This window comes from Syngnathus typhle, linkage group LG2 (assembly GCF_033458585.1).
Source record: "Syngnathus typhle isolate RoL2023-S1 ecotype Sweden linkage group LG2, RoL_Styp_1.0, whole genome shotgun sequence".
NCBI lineage: Eukaryota > Metazoa > Chordata > Actinopteri > Syngnathiformes > Syngnathidae > Syngnathus > Syngnathus typhle.
In genome coordinates, this window is record NC_083739.1 from 17669799 (window position 1) to 17678504 (window position 8706).

Here is an 8706-nt window from a genome sequence, read left to right on the forward strand (position 1 = left end):
GAGTGTTCTCACACACATTCCTGCATAATTGTTAGGAAATGCACTGGAGGCAAGCACAGACGTGAAAACACACACACACAGTCACATCCAGCTCACTGTGACGCATTCACTTTTACTGGAATGTTACGGGGTGTCGTAACACTGTAACAAATCAGGGTGTTCGGGGGCTGACTATGCTGCAATACCGGAAATTAAAATAATCCCTATATAAACAGATTCTTTTGTTCAGACAACTGTCTGAACAAAAGAATCTGTTTATATTCATTATCTAGACATGATGAATCTCATCGAAATAAAATAATCCCTGTCATTTTTAACACGCATACTATGTTGCACACTAAATGTCTTGACCAAACCAAACAGAAACAATAGCTGAGTTGTATGAAATATTCGAGATACGTAAATTGTGATGCCACTGTCAGAGAGAAATTCATGTCACAATTTGTTTGGTTTTTGTGGTTGTCATTTGCAGTGGTGAAGAACTGCCACTGAGATTCGAGGCAACTCCATTCCCAATTAAATGCTGTGGCATCAAACCCAAAGTGCAAATGTAGTGCAGGTTTGTTGTGTCTGACATTAGGTTAGTGTTTTGAATCAAATGTCTTGTACTCATAAAAACACTTTATTAAAGGGGAAGTCAGTACCAACATTTTCTTTACAATAATATGTTGTATGTGCCCCCACTAGTGTAAACACGGCGTTGTGATTAATATTGCGTTGGTGTAATATGAATAGAGCAGCAAAATCCACTTGTTTATATCCTCTTGCCTCTTGCTGTCAACTGAAAATTAAAATTACATCATAGCTGCTCAGGTAATGACCAATCACTTGCTTTCTGAATTTAGTCTTCGGATTTCTGCAAGCTGATCGATGTTGTTGCTTTAGCCAAGTATCCCACCCAACATATTCCCTTTGGAGACTTAATATGGAACATAGGCGTACCAAATACACTATCAACATTTCTGACACATGCCTGTCAAAATGATGACTTGTTGATGACAATTATTATTTGACTGTCTTCCAACTGATTCACAATTGAGTTCTGCTCCTTGGGCTATAGTCTGCCTTTTTGCGCAAGTCCTTTTTAACGCGTCTGATCCTGTGCCTATTTTCATCTCAAGTATATTCTCCCATACCGCCTTCTGACACACCCGCTTGCGCCTAACCAGGGAATGAGTGCACAAACGATTAATTGATTTCTGAGGCTGGCTGTAAATCACGGGGCATGGAGATTTTCCTGAGACACGTGACGATCATTGAATTCCATGCAAAAACATATAGCACAAGAATGAAAAGACCTTATTGTCAGCCAGGTGGTACATGTGCAGCTGTGCACCTTTTTCCTCTTGTAAGAATATGGCCCCCCACAACGGCCACATAACCCAAATTCAGTGGCAAACTTTATCACAAAGCTAAGTATTCTACGCAGTTCAGGTAATTAGTTCACAGCATATGCCTGTGGCCCACTTTTGGGTCCTAACCCGACAATCTAGAATCAAAACTTTAGAATTCAATTTATGTGAGTAATGTGACTCCATTGGACGCGGCGGAAATTAGAAGCTTCGCCCCCTGTACAATGTACACCACCTAGCCTACACTTACTGTAGCACGCAGCACCCATGCGTGTCCTCTATTTTCACATGGTAACAATTGCCTGTTTTACACACAACCCCACAAAAATGGCCCATTAGAGCTGTAACAGGAAGCACTTAAATGGGTGGAACATTATTACAGAATCATACTTTGTGCGCTTTATTTCATTTTAAACATATGAAACACTTTTTGTGACACTTTTTGTCGGTGGTGTGCGGTGAGATATTTGTGCCTCAGCTCGATGAAGACTGGGCAACATTGCCTTGTACATAATGGCTTGGTTGAAACCATCCTCACATTTCACCACGTGTGCTGTTGACACAAAATGACACAGAAAATAAAGGCTGTCTGTTTACAAAACAGGCGCTGTAAATTAAGTGCAACTCAAAGCAACCGCACGCATGCAGGCGAGTTCGTGGGGTGGGGTGGGGGTGGGGGGTTAAAAAAGCAGAGGGGAGGATCATGGGACAAAAGGAGGGGGAGAAGGGGGATTGCGGTATCATTGCTGACGCACATGTGAAACACGGAGGGGAGGGAGGGATGGAAAGGAATCTATGGCTGCGATCACCAAACCTCCAGACGAGGTCAGAAAGCCACTGGCGACATGACGAATGCATTCACACACACGCACGCACGCTATTGCACACGGGACTTAAATTGCCATCAGTCAGGAATGAGGATCCTTTTAACTAAATGTGTTGGTCCAAACTTGTGATGACCGTTTCCTCATTTTGTGGGGTCTCCCTCTGTCGCCTCTCTGTTTTCATGTTGACGTCAAATGTTTGTACCCTACAGCACTGTATGAATTAGTGTATTTACACACACGCGTGTAGTCGATATGTGTCCAGAGGCCATGTATGGGTGGTGTGCGTGCGCTGGACATTGGGACCGTGGGAATGCGGTGAAGGATTTTTGTGGTATTTTTAATGTTTGTTATTAAATATTACCGCAAGGGACCGAGAGTAAACCCCAGACACTCCTCCGCTGCCTCCGCCTCGCTAGCTGACTCCCACATCTTCAAACAACAATGAAACCAAAAAGACTTGCCAATTGGTTTGCATAAAAATGACACGGGAGCAAAAGGCCAAATAAACTTAGTGCGGATTTAAATAGCCACATTTTTTTCAATTGTTTAAAAAAAAACAAAGAAGGTTCCAAAAATGTCCCAGGTGTTAGTGAGGAAAAACGGCTGGAGGAATTAGAGGAATTTGCAGGCACTAGAAAATGTAGTGGAATAGTGGTTAGTAGTTCTGCCTCACACTTCTGAGATTCGAGATTCAAATCTCAGATCAGGCCTGCTTGAGTTTGCATCTTCTCCAATTGCATCCAATCAACAGGGCATAAAAGAATTTCTGATATTTTTAAGCGATATAAAGAAGACGACATATATATAAACCCTCTAAAATTCTCTGCCAGCCCAGTACAAAGTGATGTTTGATGTATTTTCCTCATCAATGGCAGTGAATGAGTTAATCAGTTTTTTTGTTTGTTTGTTTTTTTAAAAAAAAGTTCTGCCTCACTTGTATGGATTTATGTTCTGTGTTGTGACTCTACATTCCTCTGGCTGCAGTTGAACTTGTCTGGCATTGTTACAGTGGTTTGTGGAGAGGGTTCAGGATGGAGGATTCATACCATAGTCAAATCTTTTTGGGGATTTTGATACAGAACTTACTTTCTTTCAAGCGCTCTCACTATCTCAAACCAGTTGGTGACATTCCTATTTGTGGGTTTCTATGTTTTTATTTGGTTTGATTAAGTAACGACTGGTGAACATAGCTGACACAAACCTAATCTCACAAAACCATTGTCACAAAACAAAAACAACATAAAATAAATCTCAACTAACTCTCTTGAGCGTCATCTGGCCAGTCAAAGTTTGTGTTGATGTTTATTCTCTGTCAAGACACACTGGAGAGCAAGCAGCTCAGAGATCATATAAACAGGAAGCCATAAGTACGCTCCAGGAAGTTCTACTTTTCGTGTTTTTATTTATTTTCTGGAATTGACTGATGGTAATCCTATTTTCCCTCAAGAAGCACGCAAGAGCACAATTGTGAGCTTTTCCATACAAAGCAGTCATATTTATCCTTGTGGCTTTCCAAACGTTTATTTTCGGTTCTCTGCAAGGACAGCACATCTTGCGGTAAAAAGTGAGCGTGCCCACAACGGGTGCTTTCCCTGTGGGGATCATCGACTGCCTGCGTAAAAATAGGAATGTCTTTTCTGGGATGGGTGAGTTCCTCTTGTGGGTGCTGTTCTCGCTTTCTCTCAGGAGCACAGCAGGCCAACTGACCGGTGCCACTGTCAATCTTTCACCTCTTTTGTTTATTTTTGCCCTTGTGTTTTCTGAAATATCCAGCCAATGGCACTCATCAAAACCCTGGAGTTGTAGCAATTTTAGAACAGCTACTACATCTACTCATTTTTTAAATATTATGTTTTATAGTTTGATTTTTTTTTTTGGATCAAATCAAATCTACCATGTAAAAGAACAGACATTCCTCTTTCACCAGGAAAAAAGCCTGATTTTAACGTTTTCCATTCCTGAGTAATCCGTAATCAGTAAATAGATGAAATAATTCAACCGATTTGCCCCAAATCTGGAATTTTTCATTTTTTTTGTGTGTAAACAAAGCAGTTCAGAGATTTTCCGCTAATAATATTGTGCAATAATAATTCTCATGTTGGTCACAATACAATATGGGAAGGCATATATATATATACGTATAGATAGATAGATAGATAGATAGATAGATAGATAGATAGATAGATAGATAGATAGATAGATAGATAGATAGATAGATAGATAGATAGATAGATAGATAGATAGATAGATAGATAGATAGATAGATAGATAGATAGATAGATAGATAGATAGATAGATAGATAGATAGATAGATAGATAGATAGATAGATAGATAGATAGATAGATAGATAGATAGATAGATAGATAGATAGATAGATAGATAGATAGATAGATAGATAGATAGATAGATAGATAGATAGATAGATAGATAGATAGATAGATAGATAGATAGATAGATAGATAGGTTACACCTAAGTTTTAGTAAGTGAGTATCGCTGTGATGAGGCTGGCATCTACTGTGGGAAAAAGACTCAACGGCATTTTGTCTGGTTTGCTTCAGGGCTGCTTATACAGTACAAGCTCTGTACTATGTACAGGGGATAGGGACAGAGCCCTGACATTAATAGTGAAAACCACAAAGGATTGTAATTGTCTATAGATATCACAGGATTAAGCACTTTTTTATGAGACAAGGCTAAGGCTAAAGGCTAAATGACCTCCTCCCCTCATCTCAGATAGTCCCTTGGCCCCCCGGAGAGGTGAGTGGCAAAGCACTTTTTTTCAGTTTGCCAAAACAATCTATTTATTAGATGCAGTATTGTCACTGATATTAATATAAACACATAAGGGGGAGATGCCCAGGCTGGCCCACCAATATACTACCATCGGCCATCCTGGGTCACCATGGCAATAATATGAAATCTGTAGGGTTGGAGGTGGGTCTTAAAACTGTCTACACAAAAGAAATATTCTAAAAATGATGATTCCTCTGTGTAGGCAGTTTTAAAGGTTAATACATAGAATTCAAACCATGTCTCCAGAAACGAACCCCGTTAAGATTTGTTTTCCTTTTCTTTTTTTATTACAGAATGGCTGTACTGGCTGTAAATATTTTTGTTCTCGGCTATAGACCATAACGCCAGCTTGTAAATTCAGCATTTTCAATTCAAAAGGGTCCAGAAATGCATTTGGGAATAATAGAACAGTGTGATGTCGCAGGTGCTATTTGACCTCTGCCTCTCACTCATACCAAGTGATTTAAGGGAGTTATCACACAGGATGAGAAAATATCAGGAATAAGTTTGGATGACAGTGACTCTTTCTAGACTGAAAAAAAACTTGGACACTCATGAAAGCCAAAACATCCAAATCTATGGATGACAAGTGGTTCAAAGGTGACCAACACTCTAGAATAGGTTCAATCTATGTGCTGCCACCCAGACTAAAGTGGCACATTTGCTTTGTATTTTAAATGCATACAAACTGTAACCCGTGGTTCACAATGTGGGTGCTGAGTGTGTTATTTTTTTTAGACTGCCTATGAGAGTTAAAAATGGAATGTTTCAGCTACATAAAACACTTCCTGTTTTGACGACTTCCTCGCTGAGCCGTCGCCTCAACAAAATAGTCCCAGAGCCCCACAACAGTCTGACTGACACAGGAAGAAAAAAAAAAGTCTTTCTGTTCAAATAATTCCACACATTGCAGTGCGGCAGCACATTTTCTTCATGTTATTCTTGTATTTTATCGTCCCCAACAGATTACTCGGTTGTGTGTGCAGAATGAAGGATTTCCTTATGTGTGCAGCATTTCTTTTGTATTGTTAGTGCAACTTGAGTAGTTTCTAACATTCAATTCATGTGAATTGTGCTCCAAAACACTGGTGACACTGATTTAAAACTTGAAAACAAGCACAAGAAGAATGTACTGATATGACCTCCTCGATTGTGGAATCTACTGTGCAAACAAAATAAAAATAAATAATACATACAAATAAAATAAATACAGTTCATTTAATATACTCGCAACACTGATCTTTTGTTTTGATTGCTAATTTAGGAGGTTGATTTGATCTTGAACAGAAGATGTCTAGTGTGTGTGTACAGTTGTAGGAGTTTGAATGTATTTTTTTAAAACACGCACAGGCGCGCACACAAAGCATAATGCAATAGAGGCAATTCACCCAATAGTAGTGAGTCAATACTGAGGCGTCACCAATGTAAATACCGTTGTGTATATATATTTTTTCAGTTTCTGACACTTTTGGAATATGGGTCAAATTGACTCAGTGACATTACTGCCATTCCTCCCGAGAAAGGAGCATAGCCGTTGGGTTAATAAGTGAGGTACGTGAGTAAATAATGTCAGCCACAACCCCTCCTTTACTTTATACTGTTTGTCCGCCCACACATTCCACTTCTTGCTTTTTCATTCCATCTCTCTAATCCCCGCAGCTGTTGCTGTTACTTGCACTCTGGCCTCCTTCGGACAAAACCCGTACGTGCGTCTTTGTGGGAAAGTCAGATGGGGAAAAGCTCTATTTTGGGTGAAAAAGTTTGGGCGAGATTGGGGTGAGCAGTGTGAGTGGCTGAATGAGAGTCTGGGGAATGAATTGGTGAATTCCTGTTGACTTGTCCCATTTTGAGAATAGCTCCCCAACACACGCACAGTCTTTCAGACCCATTGTTTTCCCCATTCACCTCCTTCCTATCTCCATCCATCCTCACATCCTCGCAAAATACGCGCTGGCTCTGCATTCGGATATCACAAATCTATCAGCCACATCTGGCTCCATCATGTGCAAGTGAGACGATTGTCTGCAAAGAATAGCTCTATAATAAGAGTGAGGGCTAAGAAGTGGCGTAGTTGTTCAAAGTTATTTATGTACTGTATGTTATTGATGCACAGTATTATTTAAAGCGACAATACATAATGACTTGATGATACACTCCCTACTGATAAAGAGAATGATCATGCGTGGTGATCCAAATCACCTACTTAAGCCGTCAGTCATATTGGTGGCCCAGCCAGAAGACTTTGCAAGTTGCGTTAGCACTATCATCCAATACTTCATCAAATCCCGTAGAAACAACTGCACAAGATTTCAGGATTTTTGTACGTTTACTTTTAATTATGGGTGAAGTGACACAGAAAATAACCGTTCAAGCACTATTTTGGTGCCTCTTAAACCCCCCCCCTTTACTGTTCTCTTTCTTTTTGAACCAAACCAAAACGGACCCACTTGATTTAATTGTATGTTGTTCAGTGAATACTTCCAGTCTGTGGGGTGCTGTTTGGCACACATGTTTGGTTTTTGTGTCAGTCAGAAAAAATAATATGGATAGAAAAAAAAGACACTAAGCAGAGTCTTGGGAGCTTAAGATCAGGGGATGCTTTGAGAATAATTGTCAATTTTTGTCTATGTGAAGCCCTTTGAGACTGCTTGTGATTTAGGGCTATACAAATAAACTTGACTTGACTTGACTTGACTTGACAGAGTCTCACTATAACTTTCACAAGGGTAGAACATTTGTCACGGAAGGGCACATCCAGTTTTGGGTCAGGTCCATTTAAATGTGACCAAAGAATATGTTTTACTGACACATGTATGCGGTTTGCACATTTTGTGGGGCAGCCGGTTTGGTTCTTGAAGTAATCACCCTGACAGATCTGAGCCAAGTACAGGGGAAGGTCTGAATTCAAACATCCCTGAGGTTGTACACGACGCACTGTCCTATAAAAGCTCGGGGTTCGAACTAAGGGTGCGCTGTGCATGCGGTGGACTGGAGGCTATAAATTTGGCCGACGATACGTTTAGAAAATACCGACCAATTGCAATAACGTTTGTTAACGACATCAGTATATATGCTTTAGTGCAAAAATGGCGATAAGAACCTCTGACCACAAAGCTGGATCAATGTTTGAACCTGCTAGTTAAAAAATGATCCATTCACCCAGCCACCCAATTTTCCGTCCTGCTCAGGAACTATAGTGGAAATGGCAAGCTACTAGCACTAGTTGAACATTTATAGTCCTTTGCCAAGTATAAACAAGACTATACAGCCAATTTCAAAATACTTTCATTATAATTGTTATCACTTGAGTTTATATCATGATATGCCTGAAGAGATTGAATTTCAGGCCATATTGCCCAGCCCATATATTTTCTCAATTCGTAAATGAAACCAACTATACACTCTATAGTGAAAGAGCATTTAAAGCACCTGTGTCAAACTTGTTTTCACCTCCGCCTCAATTGAGTTCGGAATGCTTTCAGTGGGCCAGTTATAACTGTGAAAGGGAAAATAAGAACATTTTATGGTGCCCAAAGCTCTTGACAAAGCCTCACATTCAGCCAGTCATGCACACATTCATACTGGCAGCTGCTGCCCTGGAAGGCGCTGTCAGGCCCGCTGGGAGCAAACCAGGGTTCAGTGTCTTGACCCTTCGGGCACTAGAAAACATGCTGGAACAACTGAGCCGATTTTCTGCCAGTCTTTCACGTACAGTAAATGTTTTTCATGTTC